A 21731-nucleotide genomic window follows, 5' to 3' on the forward strand; every position below is an offset into this window, starting at 1 on the left:
TTGATCAATTTAAATTGTAAAACAAACAAAGAAACAAGGTAATGCTAACTTACAAAATCAAATTAAATTCAAAGCGAAACTTGGACGGCAAAACTTGGGAATTGAGCTTCTTTTCCATTTGCTAGGTAAAAAAACAAAAATTTTTGGAGAAAATTTTTATTTTACTTAAATTAAATGAAATTAGGGGTCCTACGGAAAGAAGGAAGAAAAATGAATTTTTAAAGCATAAAATTTCCTACCAGCGGAGTGTGATTGTTTTTTTAGCTTTATTTTAGAGGTTTTGTACGTGTTTTAAGCAAAACACGAAATGACCAATAATTTTCAGAAACACGTTCTTGAATTTACGTAAAATACGTAGATTAGGATGCACCGTGAAAAAATATTATCATATTTCAACCAAATTCAGCAGAGGCCTTCATTTTGATTTAAAAGTTGCTCCTCGCTTCAACCTTTGTACGTTATTTCGCGAGTTACATAATAATTTATACAATAAATTTGTACAATTTTGTGTCTAAAAGATAATGTGCCAGATTTGAAAGATTTTTTGGAGAAAGAAGACTTGTTTTATGTTTTTTTCTTTCACTGTCGAAGTTGGTACAGTTTGAAATGATATGTTTGACGTCAAATGGGGAGAAATGGGCTATCAAAGACGGTGCATTTTTGCAAAAAATAGTGGCTTTTTCGCTCTTGGTCACCAATCCTATTTTGGGAAAAATGGCCCACTCCCATTTGAAATTATTTGTGATTCTGCGTCGATCTATGCTATTGCTGTCAGAATCCAAGACCATTCAGGGTTCTACTGAGCGGTTGAAATTTTGCAAATGCTTATTTTTGAATAAATTCGTATTTTGAAAATTTTTGTCACAGATTTTTCGCATTTATTATGCCAAAATTTTGGATGATATTATTCCCGAAAGTAGGGAAATATTTTGGGACACAGTAATGCTAATTTTTTGATTAGTAACGCAAATTTTAAAAAATCAAGAAATGCACGCTACCTAACCAAAAACTTACGAACTTTTTTGATTTTTCAGAGTTGACGCTAATGATTGAAAAATTGGAGCCACTGCGTTCCATAATATTTTTTCAGTTTCAATTTCAAAACGCAATTTTATCCAAGAATAAGCGATTTGCGAATTTTTCAACTCAAAATGAAAGTCTCTGCTGAATTTGGTAATATCCGCCGACCTTCTTTTTTGCGATCCACCTCACTGTAGATGTTCTTCGCTCGGGAAAAAATGTTGAGATCTTTGATGACATACTTACATCAGTTCAGTTAGATTGAATACTATTACTGATTCAATCGTTTTATGCTGAAATCTGGGCTGCTTTTGCGACCGTAAGTACGGTTCGCAATATTTCTTGGCCACTATTGACTCTGGCAAAGGAACGTGAGTTTACCAGGTGCATAGTAGGTACCTATTAAATTTGACTTTTTTTTAGTCTTTGTGAGCACCATTCTTCAGTGTTGTTTCCGATGAAAATGGCCTCACCAAAATTTCTCAGGAATTTTTGAACTTTTTCTTCTTTCAACTCAATTTCATTTTTAATTGGAACTAATCTCACCTGAAAAATCTTTATATTTGCTTGTATGTACAATACAACGTTCTTAACAGTTTGCTGATTATTATTTTGATTATACCTGTGTAAGCACTTAGATTTTCTTCTTTGAATTTAATCTTTGTTTTCAAGTTTTGACAAAATTTTCTTAGAGCACTGCATTTTTCTGTAGCTTTTCAACAAGAAAAAAAAATGTACAGAACTTCATCGATGTCTCAGTAAAATGTAAAAATAATTCCTTTCTATTGCGTGACGACTCCCTTGAAGCATGTATAAGATGATAGAGAGTGCAACGTAAATTTTCTTCCACAAATTCACCACTTTACCCTTCATTTCATCTTTTTAATAATAAAAAAAAAAAAAAAAAAAGGAAAGAAATCCCACGCAATCACGAAAGGAAAATTTCGCGTATTGTGACACGTTGTGATACGGTTTCATTGTTTGATAATATTGGCGACGAAGAGAGAGGCATAACCGTGTAGCTGAAAGCTTTTCCATATTACCGAGTCATCGACGATGGCTTTTAAATGGAAAGCTTAAGCGAACGATGTTTTTGAAATATAGCCCGGCCACGGTTTCTCAACTATTTTAGCAACCTTTCGGTAATACAGATGCGAAAATTATGTTAAATAAACGTACAGTGTGAAGTTTGTGTGTTCTTCGGCAGCAACAACAGCAACAATATTTTGTATTCATTGGGGTGGTTCAGATTTGCATTCAAATTTCCACCGACAAAGCCGCCTCTTTAAGTAGAATAACTTTTCGATTCGCTAGCCTAAACAATTGCTTTGTACGCGAAGATGATTGCTGAATACGTTTCAAGTTTGTGTGTGTGTGTTGTTGCGATGCGATGCCAAAAATCATATCCTTCTTGATTTTGTTTTCCCCTCGCACCGAAGCAATTCGTAAAAGGTTACGGTGAGGTGTTGATGGAAGATGTTCAACTTTAAGGGTTGTTTGGGTAAGAAATATTATGGTTAAATATTCATTTAGTTTGGTGTGAATAGCACTTAACCTTGATGTGTTTCGAGTTGAAATTAATTGTACGATGCTGGTTATTTTTTTAAAGTAATGATGAATTTACGAGTAACTGGATCAGAAGTTGAGAGCAGATAGACCAAAAGCTAGCCAGGCTAAATTTATATTGGAATTTAATTTTGCACCGAAGGAAGAAAACATCGAATCATGATGATTTGCTAAAGGGGTTTATATAGCTTTTTTTTAGACTGAAATTTCTGTAAACCAAATTAATTTATGTTTATTCCATCTTCTGAACTATAATTTTATGGTAATTTTATTTTGTTTCTTAATTATGAAAAAATTTACAGCTCAAACTATTTTGCATAATTGAAAAAATTTACGACTGCGAAAGCACAAACACATTACCGACAGGGCGAATAATTTTAGTAGGTAAAATGACCCTGTCCAATAGCTGCTGAAGCTGAGTATCCACTTACAATGTTTTCTACCGAGATGAGTATTATTCAGTTTGATGATATTCCTATTTTTTCTTTATTATTTTGCGCTTTGCCAACTTAGATTCTCCTAACTTGTTATTTCTTCTTTAAAATGTTCATTTTTTTAAAATAAAATTTACGAATCGACGTAAACAAATACCTTAAGTTTTCTTTCAGCCTTAATGCTCCTGAGCAGAGATACTCTTGTAATCTGTGGTACGAGTATATTACTTGATTCAGATTTTGGAGAGGATACTCTCACTACTTAGCACGGATCATGGAAGAATTTGAATTTGATTTCCCGAATGTCCCAATACTCCTCGCACAAGTAATTTGAAAATAAGTTATACAAATCTCTGATTTTTCATTTTTAATTGGAAAATAAATCAAACTCGAAAAGGAATATCTTTAAAAATAAAAATACATAAGTAAGAAAACAAGTTTCAAAATATTTAAAATGTAAGAAATTAACCTATAGGAATATTAAAGTCTAAAACGTATAAAAAAAACAGAGTTATGAGAATGAAAAAAATCCAAAATTATACATAGATATAAGAAATGTAAAGAATAGGAGTAATTCTTAAAAGTTAACGAACTGTGTAAAAAACAAAAAATGTAGATTACAAAACTTAATTCACAATAATAAATGGTAAGAAATCTAATGATATGATAAGAAAAATAATGACAAAATTCCAAGAAAGTCAGTAATAAATCATTTTACAAAAGTATCGTCCAACAAAATTCTTGGTTACCTATTAATGGTTAACGAATTGTGTAAAAAATAATATTATAGGTACCTAACAATTGAATTTTAAGAATGAAAAAATTCTTTGAATTACGATAAGTAATTATAATGTGTAGTAAAATATATGTAAGTACATAATTATATGTAACTCATAGTCAGAAACAAAGATAAGGAGGAAGGGGGGGGGGTATCTTGACCGAAAATTTCCCGATTGATACAAGTAAAATATGCTTACCAATTTTGCTCGATTGATATGTAATTATAGGTATGTATTAATCATACTTGTAAAAATTTTCATTTTCCACTTTTGAATTTTTTGAATCTTCGAGCATGAGATTTTTCTTGTTTTGGGAAAGAGAAACAAAGTTGTCCAAATGAAGTGAAGGTTTTACCAAGTTCAGTTTTGAAAAAAGAAAATGAATAGAAACAAACATAATACCTTATCATTATGTTTTTTTTGTTTTTTAAAGGTGGGTTGTAAAGTCAATTTTTCTGTTTTTAATGTTTTTAAAAGATATATATGTACCTACTTACAACAGATTTTTTCAGACGTAAAAATTCAGAAATATAAAGCTATTAAGCCTGTCAAGTTTTCAAAAAATGATTTTTTTAAAAAAATCTCGTTAAAAACTGAAAATATATTTTAAAAGATGAATATTGAAAATAATAAATATTAGGCCATTTAAACTCGCGTCAAGTGATTTTTTTTGAAAATTGAATTTTTTTACTGGACTTCCTTACTCATAGATGACATAAACAAACTTACGAGATGATGTCACGGGATCAAGATCCAACGTTTTTCACAACATGGCCCGCGCATGTCCACGAACGACTGTGAAGTTTTTTTTTTGGATTTTTTCGCGACTGTTTAGTTGTGAAAAATGTTAGCTTTAATCCGCTGACATCACTGCAATCTTATCCTACCAACTACCAAGACTTCGAGAAGCGAAACTTTCAAGAAATCATTACGCGAGTTGCTATGGACCAACTTTCAATTTTTTTTTTTTTTTCATCTTCATCTTTTACTCTGTACTTTTAGTGTTTAATGAGACATTTCTCCCAAAAAAATTTCAATTTGTCCAGTCGCAAAATTAGTGCATTTGCCGATCTGCCAGGTGTAAATCCTACCAGATTTTTTTGCCAAATATTTGCCAAATCCAGCAATGGTGAGGATTCAACCCTCACCCTACTTATTTTCGTCTCTACTCGCTGTAGATCTAGGTATTATTGAGAGAAAAATTTGAATCTTAGGATCGCTAGACATATTATGAGTTATGGGAAATACATAAGTACCTAGAAACAGTGTTTTTTTTTTTTTTTTTACCAAGGATGAGCTCCGAACTGGTGATGGTTTCGCTACTAAAAACAGTTTGATTAGTAGAAAGGTTATCCTTCCAAGTAAATTTCGAAAGCTGACTGCGAATTGGAAGAACATTGGGATCGAATTGATTGTGGAGCAATCTGCATGTCGCGAAAAAAGTGAGTGTTTTATGTCACTGAAGCGGTATTATGAGTGAAACATTCATTCGTTCAGCTCATAGTCGAGCTCTTCATCAGCAAGGTGGATAGGGATCGAGCAATTGGCGGAATAATCATCCTTTGAAAACCCTGATTCACTTCGTCGCTGGTCATCGTTGATCTGCGAATCTTCGTTAAATAGATTTCGAACCTTTGGAGGCGTTTCAACCTTGGACAGAGAGTATGGAGGATGAACCGGGGTAGAGCAATTGGCGGAATAATCATCCTTTGAAAAATCTGATTCACTTCGTTCACTTCGTTGCTGGTCATCGTTGATCTGCGAATCTTCGTTAAATAGATTTCGAACCCTTGGAGGAGTTTCAACCTTGGACAGAGGGTATGGAGGATGAACTGCAACTACCCTATTATGAGCTTTGGCCTGCTGGAATCTCAGCTCCCATCCCTCATCGTCGGTATCACTGTCTGCCCCTGATACAAAATGGAACAGTTTTCTGGAAAAATATGCAGAAGTTTCCAGGTATCTGGTAGTCATGCTAGGTGGAGTCGACGAGAAGTCTGGATTTGAACGTTCATGGGGTGAGATCGAGGTTGTATTAATTCTATTGTGATCCTCTGCTTGCGCAAATGTCAGGTCCCATCTTTCGTCGTCGGTGTCACAGACCGTATCGTTGTTCAGTTGCGCAGAATCCGTAGATGATCTTGGAGCCCAGCAGCCTAGATCATCTGGAAGTCCACGGGACGAATTGGCGGAATTTTCGATCAACTTCGAATCGCTTTCAAGCACCGGGGAAGTGCAGGGGGAATCCGGGTTTGAGTTTCCATTCATGGTAACAAGAGAAAAAAGTTGAAGATAACAAATGTTCACGTATCACAAATATGCGTACACCTTGTTATCACACCATTAAAACAGAAAAAGATAAGATTTAACTACCGAACGCGCGTTAATTACTCTTACTTTACAGAATTACTCATCACTGAAAATTTTATTTAGGTATATCGCGAGAATTAGATGTGTTTATTTCGACTACTTTTCAAGTTATGAATTTTTCTCTTCCTTGTTAGACAGAAGGACTGTATAGCAAAAAAATAATAATTGAAAATTTTTACCAAATTTAATGAAAACCTTCGCCTTTAATTTTGAAAGTCACACAGAAAAATTTTCAGCTCTTAAGGTGTACCTGAAGGGGAGATATGGGTCCTTAAAGGGAGGGCATTTTCGAGAAAATCGCGGGTTTTTGACTGTAATCTCTATTCAAATAATTTTGAAAAAAAGGGCCCAGTTTCAAAAAGTGGTATTTGAGATTTTGCGTCGACCAAAGCCATTGCTATCAAAATCCAAGATCACCTTTTACGGTTTTACTGGGCGGTTGAAAATTAGCGATAAATGAATAAATGAATAATTTTTTCATTTGAAAAAAACATACTTCGCTGGAGAAAAATTTGGAATTGTATCGGCATGAAAAGATTTTGAAAATATGTGCCTAAATCGATCAAATCGATCACAAAGCTGGTGAATCCGAGCTGATAAGTGCTGAATTTTATTTTAATCCTACCGACTTGCAGCGTTTTTTTTTTTTTTTTTTTAACGTGAGAATCCAAAAATCTTCTGGAGGCTTCTGATCGGTTTGAAATCATCACCAATCGACACGGAACGTCGATAATAGGGTTCAAACAAAATTTCAGTTTTCTTGGCCTATTAAATAAAATGTCGATTGTCCCCATTCTTGGCCAAAATTTGTCCAAAACTTGGAAAATCGCTTTCGGTGCGCGAAATTTTCGCAGTGAGTGTATTTTGCGGTGCTCATTCAATACCCTTTAGACCAGCTCAAAGTTTTTTGTGACGATCGGGATTCTTCCCTTTGTTAGGCGAAAAGCAAAAACTTTCTTGTACTCAGCTTGATGCATTGTTTCGAATACTCGTATCATCTGGGAATGTATTAGTTCTTTCTCTATGGGATGACTCTTCTGGAGTCCTCAGAACGGGTCGAATCATCACTAATCTACTCTGGTAGTAGAGGTCAATGTGGTAGGTATTACTTTAATTTTTTCCCAATTTTAGCCAAAATTTGAATTTTTAGAAAATGAAAAAGTGGTTCGAATCATTCATTCTTTCTGAAATTCGCCTAAAACCTAAAATTTTAGTCGATGGTATTATTTTGAGATCTTCTATCGATTTTCCGTTGTTCGATTCGAAAAAATTTGCGCCTTTAATACTTCTCTGGTTGAGTTCAAATTTTGGAATTTCACTTTCGAAGTTTCAAAGCTCTGTGAAGTGTTAACCGTAACTGTATCCGCTTCGGTACACCGTTCTATCAATAAATCACACCTCTACAAATTATTTTTACGTTGGCCAATAAAATGTTTTGCTTTTTTCTGGTAACTGTACCTAAGCTGTTTACGATGCACATATCATTGAATTGATTTAATAATACTAAAAATTCGCATTCCATTTTCTTCAATTTACTCAAAGTATGAAATTCAACGATCTTCAGCAGTTCCATGTCCCAATTTTTTTTTGCATTTCTTGGTGTATTTTTCGCAACTAAGAATTTTTTCAGAATTTTTGGAGCGGTGTCCGCTTTGGTATGTCATGAAAACTATTTAAAAAGCCGTTTTCCCCTCGTGTAGGCGTAAATATGCACAATATAATATGCACCTGAATGTATACAAGGCCTACACTAAAAGACACTGGAACCGAAACGTTCTGATTTCTACAAAACTAGGCTTGATTGAAAAAATATTCCCTAAATATCCTGTGATCAAAATTTTAAATGCAGAAGTTCATTTTGGATCTTAGTTGAATTTAGGCCTACTTTGATTCAAAATCCTCGAGAAAATTGAAAACACGCTGCTGACTTCAGAATTGTTCAAAAGTGGTTATTTTCTTGTTGACGGGGTTAGTTTCATTTGAAAAAAAAATCATAAAGAAATCAAAAAATTCTAGATGAAGCAGCATTTTTGAGTTTTTAAAAATTCTCCCAAATCCAAAATATTAACGTTTGATTTTTAAATGGTGAAAGGTGATCCGTCCAGCTAAGTTTTGTTGGAATTGTTTCGGTTCGAGTGGTTTCCTAAAAAAATGCACTCAAAATGGTTTTCATGGTTTAGCGAAGCGGTCACCATCCGAAAATTCCAAAGAAATTTTCAGTGGTAAAAAATAGGCAAAAAAATGTAAAAAAAAATCGTCGACTTTTTTCTTGTACTTTTTTGAGCTCTCCTTTCTAGAGTGCTTCAAGTGAATTTCAAAGTTATTAAGGTAAAATACCAGTTGCGGATCCCGTACCCAGTTATGGATCTTCATTTTGTGGCGTTCCAAATTGTGAAAAATGAAAATATGAAGTGATATCTTTGTCAATGACATCCTTACCACACAAAAACAGCAAGTTCAACAGAAAAAAGTTTTTTGGGTGCGAAAAAAATAATAATTGATAATTGTGTGAAAAATGTTGGGTAAAAATTTCGATGTGTTATTTCAAAAATTCAAAAAAAAATATAAAATGTGGTATTTTTTTCTGAAAAAGTGATTCAATGGGAAGTGAGCAGTGCTTTCTTTGACAATTTCAATGTTTCATGAGTGGAGAATGTGAGTGACCCATTTGATAGGCATTTGTTCCAACACGATCAAATTCATGAATAATTCGCCAAATTAATGTCAATGCATATCAAACCCAGGCTATAACTTATCGTTTGATGATGTGCAATGATAATCATTTGCATTTGATTGAAATTTTGTGAATTTATTTTCGATCTGCAAGCGGGCCTAAAATAAAATAACATTTTTCACGACATTTGGTGGTTTGTACATAGCTCCTCATATAGTGGACCCGTCAGAGTTGAAAATTCATCAAAACGCCTTGAAGTTTTTCATACGTTTGCTTTTCGAGTCTGAAAGATCAATTTCAGATAAATTCAGTCAAAACTAAAATTTTACTTTTTTCTCATGTAAAATCCAATAAATGTTAATCGATGTACCGGTTACATGAGCTGTATATTTTTTTACCGTTAAAAAAACAAACTTACCTAATTGACATACAAAATTAAATTTTTATTTCTGGGTAAGGTCGTTGTGCTTTGGAATTTGTCCATCATTTGAAAATTTAATTCATTTTACCGTTTAGAAGTCATGAATATGGAAATCGTTGATCGTTTGTTTATGAAGTATACATTTTTCGGAGAAATTATAGCAAATCATCAATATCTGACTAAATACAATAACTGGAATGACTCGTTCAAGCTTTAGTATGCTAGCTTCAAAACTTACCATACTGGCAGCGAAATTAGACCGTAACATTTTTTTGGGGAATTTACATTGAAAACGACATCGACGGTTTCCCATTGACGTGAGAGATCCTCTCCCCTAGGGGTCCCGTGTACGGAAATGGGGGGGGGGAGAATTTTTTTTTTTTTTTTTTTTTTTTTTTTGGGGGGGGTGTTTATAATTACAAGATTATTACACCCGTAAGGGGGGGGCTGATTCCTGAATCCCGATGTAATTTGTCGAATTATTCTAATTTTAAGTTGCTTTCCTAGTTGCAATCCGAAAAATATAATTCTGGAGTAAGTATATTTGTACAAGATTACTTACATAATGTGTACTATTATTTCCATTCGAGGTAACGACAAACTTATTATCTTTTTTTTGGGGGGGGGGGTTAAAAGTTGGTTTTGCACACATCAATAAAAATTCATCTATTCAGATGGGATTTTTCTATCAGTTTTCATTATGTTTTGGTAATTTTATGTGCTTGATAGGTGTCCGACAGGTATGTAATTATTACGATCGTAATTAGTTTAAGTATCATCATCCTATTGATCCTTATTATTTTACTCAATTTTCGTCAAGTTTTAGTTCGATCAAATAAATGTTCATTATTTGGAACAATTTTTACTGAGAATAGATAAATTCGTAATTAGAACTGTCCTATCCGGGCGCTGGAGGGCATGCGACGTATGAGGCGAGACAACGTTACAATATTGATACCTACATATATCATTGTAATTAACCTGATTGTACAAATTCAAATGATGTTTAGCTAGGTAAGGTACCTATGCAATATGGTTACCTATATAGCTCTTTAGCTGATCGAGCATCATCTGGACCAATATGACTGTCATGATTATCGAAAAATATGTAGCAAAACCTGATTACTTTTTGATGGCTTGACAAAAGAAACGAAATGATTGAACAAATTTTCTTTATTGAAATTTGTATATTTCCTTGAAACTAAAAGTAACAAAAAAACATATCAAATTTAGTATCTTGACACTAAAGTATAACAAATGAACAAAATTAATTAAAATTGGCATTACCGAAAAATTGGCTTCACTCGGTAGGTCTGATGTGCTGCCATTATTCTTGAATACGTCGGTTTCAAGGGAGGATTGTGCTAATGATTATAGAATGAATTAGAATTCGGTTGCAACCGAAGTGGGTTTTCTCACGGGGTCATCTTATCGTTTTGTTTCTCAGCAAATTCTCGTTGAAAAAATTAATCATCATATTCCTTTTAAATGTCTTCATATGACTTGACATGTTAACAATGTATGTTACTTCAAAAAAAATACAAAAAATGAAAAATGAAAAACACCTAGGTATATAGGATTAATCCAATTTAAGAATACTTCTTCAAGGGAGAAAAGAGCAAAATGGAAAGATAATATTCGAAAAAAATTTACTCATACCATACCTATATAGGTTCCCAGAAACATGTATTTACACAACGATAATTACGTAGGCATTTCTTTCCCAAGGCTTTCGTAAAACTAGAAAAAAAAAAGGTAGCCCAAGATGTACAGTAAACATTAACACACCGAATCACCTCGCTTCTTAATTTTTTTGTCGTTTTTAATGCAATGGTTAGCTTACACAGGGGATTGTACGTTGCTTTGCTTGAAAACATATTGACCAAGTCGACAGTGTGGGTACCTAAGATTAAAGAAGAAGTACATACAATTATTTCAAAAACTTTTTTCTCTTTTGAAATTCTCACTCGGCAGTCGGCACATTAACACCGACCCGTGTTATCTAAACTAAGTTTAAGTTGTTCTAATTGCTCTCATAATTTTGCCGCTTATCGGGTATAAATGCGTCGTAAAGAAAGAAAAAAAGAAAGAGAAGAAAAACACCTAACACGTAACCCTTGTAATCCTTTTAGGAAACCTTCGATGTAATCTGCGTTGATGGTATAGGTTGCCTAAGCTACGTACATTGCATATGCAACTTCCAACTTCTCCATATTCAATAAAATAGATCGTTTGCATAATTAGAAGAGATTTTTCTTTTATACGTACGATGATGCGGCGGTGGTAGGTACACATCCGAGAGTATCGCAGTAGCTGGTTTGTGAGGTTATTTATTAAATTCGACTTAATGGCAACACGTTTCGGTGTAATGATGGCTACCAGATAGAACATAGCGTTATCAACAAATCAGAATACTCAGCGTTATTGTTTCCAATTGCATTAGAGTCTTGTGGCATGTGCAAGGTAAGGGGAATCACGAAGGGATATAAATCCAAAACTTACGACCGTGTTGTATGAAAGGCAAACATCGTAAACATAATCTCGTTTACAAAATAACAACTTTCACATAATTTAGAATAAACTAACCCCTCCGATTTACTTATTTATTTTTTTATTTTTTCTACATATTTTTTTTTGCGTGTGTACTGTGTTGTGTAGGACCTATATTGATGATGGAAGATGCAACTCGTGTGTGTGAAGATTTACTTATACTTACTCGGGTAACCGTTTCTTTTAAAGATGGTATTTTATGAGAAAGGCCTGCGAAAAAACGTTTACTTTTGGTGTTTGGTTTCATAATGGGGAGGTGCTGGCAGGGAAAAGTTTTGGGAAGAAGTTGGTTCGGATTAATTATCTGCGTAAGTGGATTACTTTTGGTGTACATATTATTTTCAAGTCGGCTGAGAGTGGAAAGTTCCTCAAATATTTATTGAAAATCGAAAAAATCCGTGAAATATTATGTTTGAAATTTTTTATAAGTTTTTTATTTATTATGAAAATGGCTAAAATTGATTACACTGGACTATAAAAAATGATCAAAATTTTTCAAAGTATAGATAAATTCATTTTGAAAAATACATATCTTGATACGGTTAGGTCTTGAAGAAATGTACGCCCGAAAATTTTTGAAATTGTTTTACAATGTTTCAAACAATTTGAGTAGATATACTTATACGTACATAGGTATGTAGTTATGTACTGCTTATGCAAAAAAATAAAATAAAAATAATGATAATAAATAAAAAAATCTCATGAAATATTGAACCGATAATGTAATTAAGATTTAGAATTATCCCCTCGGTGATGAAGATATAAAAAAAACTTACCTTTTGTACTTTTCATAATGCTTACTTAATTGTTCAATGAATGTTATACATTGCCTTCCTTTGAAATTAAAGGAAAATTCATTTTTGACCATGGTGGTTGGTTTAGATTTTTCGAAAAACATCTTCTTTTATGATTTTTTGCGTAACTTGCAAACTGAAGAGGCTACGAATTAATTTTAATTGCAAAAAATCGCAACGATTAAGTACGTATAGGTAAAATAAATGAATGGTACGTCGAAAAGTGGACAAATTTTATTTTATGGTAATTTTTTTACTTTGAAATTTAAAAATCTATTGAAATTTAAAAATTGTCAATTTTGTTAAATTTTTTAGTTGTCGACAATATTTTTGGATTCCAATAACTTTTTTTTTAGACCAAGAAAAAAAATTGATCATGATAAAAAATTTGTTCATTTCTGCAATCATTTTTTTCATCGCGATTTTTTGAAAACAAAATTCATTCGAAGTCCCTTCAATTTGCAGGTTAAGCAAAAAGTCATAAAATACTACCAATTTTGTTTATTTTTCGAAATTCTACCGACCACGGTGGTCAAAAATGAATATCGATTTGTTAGTTTTGAAAATCGAATTTGTCCTTGTTGGACTTCTCAAAATAATGTAATACGAGTATGTAGATATTTACATAATCAACTTCGTGATTTTTCTGCTTTCAAATCTGAATCTGAAATTCTTTTTAAAATTTTGAGAATTTCTCAAAACATTTATTCGGGCAAATTTACCGGTTTGTTGAGTTCTAGCGCAGAAAATCTGTTTCAAAAAACAAAGTCATTTACTTCTATAAGGAAAAAGATTATTGCTCAAGAATATTTTATTCTGATTTTGGTCAATTGTCAGACTTTCCAGGCTTGCTCCTTACTTTCTTGATCTTTTTGATCACTTTTTATGAGAGCTTTTTTTATTAGGTTTTTTTATGTCCTACAATAGAAGAAATAGGAAATTAGGAGAGATATCGAATAATGATGAAAAAGTTGAAAGTATGAATTAGGCTTATGAGAAGAACAAAATTTAAAATTAATTTAAAATTAAAAATTACTTACTTACGCAAGTTTTCTTCCAAAGTAAGTGACCATCCATCTATGCTGAGTAAGTAATGAAAATCCTTCTGCGGATTATTTACAAGCTTTTTATTGGTACATATCTATATTCTTTGTTGTCATTCGTTGTACCCAGCAATTCTCTTTTCTCCTGGAAGAGTAAACAATAAAATAATTTGTTGCTAGATTTCCTCACGTTCAAACCAAAATTTGGTTTGTACTTATTTTCGACTTTTAGAAACGAGTGAGGAGGAGATTTGAACCGTTCTGGAACCTCTAGCGGATTTTCAGAGTTTTCGAAAAAACATGATGAGTGGGGTTAAAATGAATTTCAGTACCTTTAAACTCGGATTTACCATTTTTGTGAACCATTCGATCGATTTAAGCGCATATTTCAACGTCTCTTTGCGTTGGTTCAAATCCAAAATTTTCTCTTATGATAACTTTTTGAAGAACAAAAAAAATGGAAAATTTGTTTTTCGTGTACAAGTAAAGAAAAAAAGGCTGAGATTTTGTTTGTACCCTATCACCAACCTTCCTAGTAGATTGGTGATGGTCTCGAATGGTCCTTTAGTCTCCAACGGGTTTTTGGCTTTCAACCGGGATAAAATGATTTTGAAAAGATGCCCAAATCGATCGAATGGATCCACAAAGACGATGAATTCAAGTCTATTGGTGCTGAATTTAATTTTCAAACTACTTACCCTGTTTTTTAAAAAACTGTAGAATCCAAAAAATCAACTGAAGCCTCCAGAATTGTTCGAAACGATCACAAATCAACCGGGGGAGGGGAGGAGGGTCCAATACAGAGTGGGGCGAAAGTTAGTAGATATTCCGATGAAAATTTTCTAGTGAAGAAAGTTTGAAAATTCATTACTTACTCGGGTTCAAGTGAAACAAAATTCAATCTCTTTTTGACTTGTATGAAAGCTGCAAGCTGGGAGATTTCGAGGTAAAATTTTTGTCAATTTCGGTCCACGGAAAGGGATGCTGCAGGGGCTCCAAACTGATTGTCTCTCACACATATCGCTAATTTGGGTTGAAAATTTCATCCAAATTCGTAATACCTGATATCGTCTGTTTACTTAACTTTGGGTCGTAGAACTCGAATCTGGCGTCATTTTTCGAGTAAGGTTTGCGCATTTTCGCGACCATTTTGCGTAAAATGCCAAAAATCATATTTTCACCTGTAGAATTTCAAGTTTCAAAGAGGTACTAGTGTAGGTAAATAATGGTCAAATGAAAAAACCAATCTTTGATTCGGTTTCTACGAGTCAAATTACACTCCTCTAGACACTTTTCGCTATAATTTAGGCGAAATTGGAAAAATTCGATTGTTTGACTTCTCATTTCTATTTTCCGATCGATTAATCATTGACATTTTTTCAAAAATTTATTGATCGTGTGTCTCTCTAGACCTTGCTGGTAATTAGGCATTGCGAGAACGTGTCAAAACTGTATTTCTTATGGTATCACAACGGTATAAAAATAATTTAAAAAATTAACTATTACTTACAAAAGGTGCTCCGTCTGCTTCAATTAAATCACGCGAGACGCTGCTGTAAGGTCGTAGATAGTCGCCACAGAGGCTTTAAAACCCCTATCTTTTATATAAGGCCCCCATACTACATCTGGGGAACGCAAAGGCCAAGGAGTGTCTCCTCCTCGTCCCATCCAACCTGGAAAGTTTTCATTTAGGTAATAACGAACTGCAAGTGTGAAACGGGCTGGAGCTCCATCTTGCTGTAAAATGATCTCGGGATCAACAAATCTGGTATCTTCATCCAGAACTAAACGCAATTCCGTCAGCAACTATCGATATGTGTAAGAGACATCTTGTTTGAAACCCCTCCAGCATCCCTTTCCGTGGACTGAAATTGACAAAAATTTTACCCCGAAATCTCCAAGCTTGGAGCTTTCATACAAGCCAAAGAGATTGAATTTTGCTCAACTTGAACTCGAGTAATGAATTTTCAAACTTTGTTCACTAGAAAATTTTCATCGGAATACCAACTTTCGCCCCACTCTGTACAAGGCATTAACCAAATTTGAGCTATCTAGGTCATTTTGGTGTAATTCAGATTTTCTCACATTTTTAGCCCTATTTTGAATTTTCAAAATCGCATTGTTCCTCAAACACAAATAGTAATTTCATACCAACAAAGCCTGAACAGACTAGCGATTCATATAGAAACTTTTCAACACGATTTACAGTTTCAGTTTCTGCATTAAGTATATTATTTATCTTCCTTCATATGCATACATACGACGACGCACCTACGCTAAACATATATTGCTATACTATAACGAAAAGCTATAAATTAAATTTTTGAATAGTGTCGCGCTGATATACGCCTGGGCCCGGAGAGCCTTTTTCCAAATGTCATAAAACCAATAAAACTAAAAGTTATATATAACAGGGAACGGATAAAGGTTGTAAACATATTTGCCTAAAAGGTTAATAAAATTCGGATATTCGCGAATGAACGTTTATCACGTATAAACGAAAGCAGAAGCAGCACATTGCCAGATAGAAAACGTTGATGCATAAATGTCCCTGTTAATAATCGTAAAACGCTTTTATAGGTTGAAAGCTTTTGTTTGATATGGAGAGTTTTATTGCTCATATTTTTAATTAATTTCCAAATACCTATTGAGAGAGTAAAATTTTCGTGTTTAATATACTTATACTCTACCTATAAGCTGCCATGATGATAGTATGGATATAGTTGTATTGTTCCGAAAGTTTGATAAGCTTTTCACGAGCGGTCGTTAAAAGATGTGGTGGTCGATTTGATTGTGTGTGCTGTGAAAGTTCTGGTCTGTTGAATGGCGGAGGTGCGTGCGAAGTTTAGTTCTCAACAGCCATATAGGAAGGGATGTCATCAAGTGAATTTGTGTAAAATTTTCATCCTGGTAATTTTTCCTGTTTCTCTCCGGAGTCTACTTGAGAAATGAGAATAGGGATAATCACTTTCGAGGAAATTTTCATATATTTTTGAACAACAGTCAAATCAGAAAACACAGCTCAGTCAGAGATAAATAAGTAAGTAGGTAGATTAAAAAATGAATTGATTGAAGAATTTGAAAAAAAAAGATGAATTAATCATCCTCACTAGATAAGTACACATGTAAGTTACTCTCTAAATTTGAAACAGTGAAATTTCACTGTTTCTTTCACTGTTTCAAATTTACAGAGTAGTAATTTTAATGGGCGAGGTTCAAAAATTGCAAATTAAGTTCTTTTAACAGGTTGAATTTCGCAGACCTAATTTATTTCCGTCAATTAGAATATAGCCCAGTTTTCCCTGATTTTTTATCATATCCGGAGGGGACGGCGTTCCTCCCTCTGTGGCGTGGAATGTCTCTTTCAGACTTACACTGGGTCCATCATGGACAGACTGGAACACCTGTCTGGGCTTCAACACTCAGATTGGCTGGCAAACTGTGTTTTCAATGTTTTCACAATAAACTTATTGAGAAAAAAACATCAAAAGTGACGATTTTCAAACAAAATATCCGATTCAGTAATGCGCAGCGCGGTCTGAAAAGTCTCCTTACGGAGGCGAAAGATTAGCAGTACTTTCGGGCGACTAAAAGTTCCCACTCCTAGGTGGTGAGCGTACCTCTGGAAAAAGGCGAGACCCCCCCCCATCGTGTTTTCATATTTTCCTCTGAAAATAGGGCACTTACGAGAAAAATGGTTAGTTAGGTAAGTATGTAGGTATTACAAAAAATTGTTCTAAATAAAATTTGTAACAAAAAAGTTTCTCATCACTTGTCGTGTATGATGAATCGTTGCTATTTTTAATTCCAATAAAAAAGTGAATTCGAATAATTTGATCAAAATTATCGTGTAAAGTGTGGAAATACTGGTATTTTGACGCGCTGAGTACGAATCATGGAAATTATTTTATTGAAATCGAATTTTTTATACTTAGTTAGAGGCGCTTTTTGGTAAAAAATTTCTGATTTTAAATTGAATAAACCACTTTCTTCGAATTAAATGAAAACATGAACGACGCTGGGTATCCATAGGTAAGGAACTAGACCTCAGTTCCTCAGTATTACAACTTGTTAGGTGAGATTGGGTATAGGTAGGCTTAATAATAAAAAAGCTCCTGGTTTTGATCAAATGTATCACCCATAGGTATTATTTGCACTTTTCAACTACACATTAAAAATTCGATTTCGAAAAAATAAAGTTTAGATTCGTGCTTGGTGGGTTAAAATACCCCGATTACCATACTTTTCGCGATAATTTTGGTCAAAATTCTTCGAATTCACTTTTTTATTGCGGTATTGAAGTCCTCACTTCCTCAGAATTCAATCATGCGTCTATCTCCGCAACAATTCATCCTGCACGAAAAAGATTCTACGTAGTATAATTTTTGTACCTAATATTAATAACTACTAGTATTTTTCTCGTTGATTTCGTATTTCCAGAGAAAAGTGTGAAAATCCGATTTTGAAGGAGGACTCACCCCCCCCCCCTCGTTCATCAGGGAAACTCTCATCACCTTCGAGTAGGGAACTTCAGCATATTGTTCAGGAAGGTTTCCCTGCAATCCTGCATTTTAAAAAAAGCCCCCGCTGTTGGAATTTTTTGGGTCAAAATGTCTAGATAGGCTTGGCTAATTGTTTCGTTTTCGTAATGCTTACAAATTGAAAATCATCTTCTAGGCGTTATTATAATTGTTTAGATATCGATAACAAATTACAAGTCAAATCCGGTATGTACATACAAAACATCTTGCATAATACAAAACGGTTCCTTCGTCACTCTGTACGAGTAGATTACTGATGCCTTTTTTTTTTTTCAGTGAAACTATCCTTTTTGGTAATGGATATTGTTTCACCTTCGTCCTTCGAGAACTTTTTCATCTCGTAACAAACCAGAAAATTTTACCATATGATTGGTCGCACCGGAATCTACTACGAACGTGACGAAATCTACACTGCCATCCGAATTTTCAAAATTTTTACGTACCCGTGTTCAACGCTACTAACGAACAATTTTCCTTCGAATGTATTTTTATTCCGAGATAGACCGGAAACATTTGCCATCGCACAAGCAACCGAATTATCACACGGATTTACGTTATCATTTACACTCGAATTTTCAACACGATTAATGTTTTGATTTAACTCACGTGAATTTATACTTCCAGAAACTGAACCGAATTCCGGATACTTAAACGTAAGGTAAGACCGCCTATAAGCACTCACTTAGTGGGAGAATCGCTCTGGCTCCTACCCATGTTGATCTAACGCGATGATTTTTTGGCAAAAGATACTTTAGGGTCTTGGCTACAAAATGCCCTGAACATTTTGGCCCCAACCCCCACCCTCTTTTTGTAAAATTGAAAATGCCGAGACACCTCAAATGCGTACCTATAGGACAGGGGGTATCCTACAGGTACGCAAACGTCTTCCTATTAGTACGCACTCAGTAAAAACAATTGAAAACTTCAATTTTATTTGAAAATAACTTTTGGAAAATTATTTTAAGAATACCTGCAATAAAGATAATTGAAATCCATAATTTTATTTGCAAAAAAATTCCAAAAAATACTATTTCAGTCTTTTTTCATGTACAACTACTAACATGGATTGCATTTTCATAGAAAATACTTTTAGAATGCAAAAAAAGACTGATCTAGTGTTAATTACGTTATTTTAAAAATCAAATTATCAATTTCAATTAATTTCATTCAAATTACATACGTTTTTTGAAAAAAAAAATTTTTCCATGTAAATTTCCATGTAAGGTTAGGTGCGTACTTGCGGGCACATTTTGGGTTTTTTCACAAAATTGCTCAAAAACGTGATTTAAAGTGATTTACATTGAATTTCAATTACATATATCATTGAAAAGTACATCAAATTTGCTATCAAATGAGTTATTGAAACTTGCCTTTTAATAATTTTTAATGTCCTTCACACAATTTCACATTTTTGAACCCCACGCCCAACGCCGCGCTGTAGAAACTGAAAAAAAAAAACGCGAAATATTTCAACACGCACATTTAAAACAATACATTCAAATTCGCATATATAATATATACACTTATACAGTAAGTATACTTACTTACACGATGAAATATTGAAATTCAATTAAAACTGGAATTAGGTACTTAAAATGCCGCAGAAACATGAAACCTACGCTTTAAATTATCAAATAAACACTATATCTAGGAAGGAAAACGCGAAATATTTCAACGGAAAAAATTTGAAAAGGGGGGACCCTGGACTCTGAAGTAGCTTTCAGGAAAGTTACACCGTGGTTACCTGTTTTTATCCCCCCTACCTTTTCAAATTTGCAAACACTGGTGATAACAAATAAAATTACCAGTAGTGATAAAATCCAAATCAAAGGATTACTCGATGGTATTGGTAATTTAACTAATTTAAAGTACTTTATTTGAGTTTTGAGTATAGAATCCAATTAGCCTGTTACCAGCTACGTTCGGAAATAAGAGAAGTCTCAAGCATTTAGATGTAAGCAATAATCCATTGGCACAAACGTTTTCCGAATTGGTATCTAGTAATTTTATCAATAGTCTACGTTCAACGATGGAAAATATCAATTATATGGAGAATAACAACAGTAGCATGATATCAGATAAGTATGCTCGTTAAACCATATATGTGAGGACGCATACGGAAAGGGTCCATACGACAAAAAAAAAAGTTCTCTGAAATTGTTGTAGGAACTCAAGGGTTCCTACAACAATTTCAGAGAACTTTTTTTTTCTTTTTTGGTCATAAGGACCCTTTCCGTATGCGCCCTCGTATATTGTTCTTATGCATCGCCATCTCTATTCTAAGTAGTAGTTCAATGAATATTTTTCATGTTTTAGGTAAGTATAAATTGAATGGCGCAATTTTGAGAACTCCTGAAAACCCCTTTCGGTGACCCATACATACAGGCAATAATTTATCTCTTTAAGTAATATAAATTCGAAATACATCATAATTATCTTTACCTATTGCGATTTCAAAAAACTAAAATTTTCTATTTTTTTCCCTCATTCTTGTAAAAAATAATGAGGTTTTTTGAATTTGGAAAAATGTACTCATCACAGGTGAAAAAATCGAAAATTTTAATAACCGACCCTGAAATTGCAATTAGGTATATGACATATTTCGAGTTTAGGCATATTAGCCTAGACATGAATTTTACCTGGGTAGGTCATTCTAAAGAGGGTTCAAGGGTTCCCAAAATTGCACCATTCATATTTATTTTAAACATAATATGAATTAAAAAATGCGAAAAAATAGGTCCAAATTTAAGTTGATGATGTGGTAAGGTGTCTTTTTTGACACATAATTATGTAGCGAGAAGAAAAATTTCGACCAAAGTGTAAAGGAAATGAGAGGAATAAATTCAAAAACGAAGAAAATGTATCGAATATTTATTAGGATAGGACAAAACAATTTATTTAAACTTTGCGGATTTTAAATCAGACTTGAAAAAAATATAGGTATGCACACAAAAATATGACAATAAACAGGAGAATAACTCCAAACAAAAACAAACTAAAAATAACATAAACGAAACAAAAATAACCAAATATTTGTGCTCGCAGGAGCAAATTGGCGCATAATGACACAGCCAATAAATATTAATTTGGAAACCGGTACCTTAAACAAAATCATCAGTACCTTACAAATACCACAGCTGATACCAGTAGTATACGGGTCACTTTGGAACAGCGGGGGGCTGACGGGCCCCGGTCCCAGAGTGCCCATGTGAGCCATATTCCCACGTTGGTGTAACATTACTTACAAAACTATTGTTCTGAAATCATTGTGTAAAAGAGATCTCGATGATCCTTTGGCGATCTTGCTCCCATCCTTGGCGAATGATTCGAATTTCGGTAGCGGTCGTCGAGTGGAGATCTACTTGATCTTCTCTTTTTTTTTTTCATTTGCATGTTTGTTCTTCTGGGTTGCATGTAGACAGAAATTAGTGCACGTCCTGTGAACAGAATGTGTTTAACGCAAGTACTGGTAGATTTACCCCGCCAGCGACTGAGACTCCCTCACATACTCCCTCAGTGTAGGAGGATTTGTGTCGATG

The 21731-nt window shown here is 33.7% G+C and overlaps 2 long non-coding RNA genes across 2 annotated transcripts in view; one reads left to right on the plus strand and one right to left on the minus strand.

Moving 5' to 3' along the window:
- LOC135841165 (uncharacterized) overlaps positions 1-21731 on the plus strand; it is a 210082-nt gene that overhangs the window by 120949 nt on the left and 67402 nt on the right. The window lies entirely within an intron of this gene.
- LOC135841130 (uncharacterized) lies at positions 10420-11314 on the minus strand. The gene is made up of 2 exons (XR_010557849.1): positions 10929-11314; positions 10420-10791 (listed from the first exon to the last, which is right to left on the minus strand). It is a non-coding gene; the product is annotated as an uncharacterized LOC135841130 (long non-coding RNA).

The sequence above is a fragment of the Planococcus citri genome, chromosome 3 (assembly GCF_950023065.1).
Source record: "Planococcus citri chromosome 3, ihPlaCitr1.1, whole genome shotgun sequence".
Lineage (NCBI taxonomy): Eukaryota > Metazoa > Arthropoda > Insecta > Hemiptera > Pseudococcidae > Planococcus > Planococcus citri.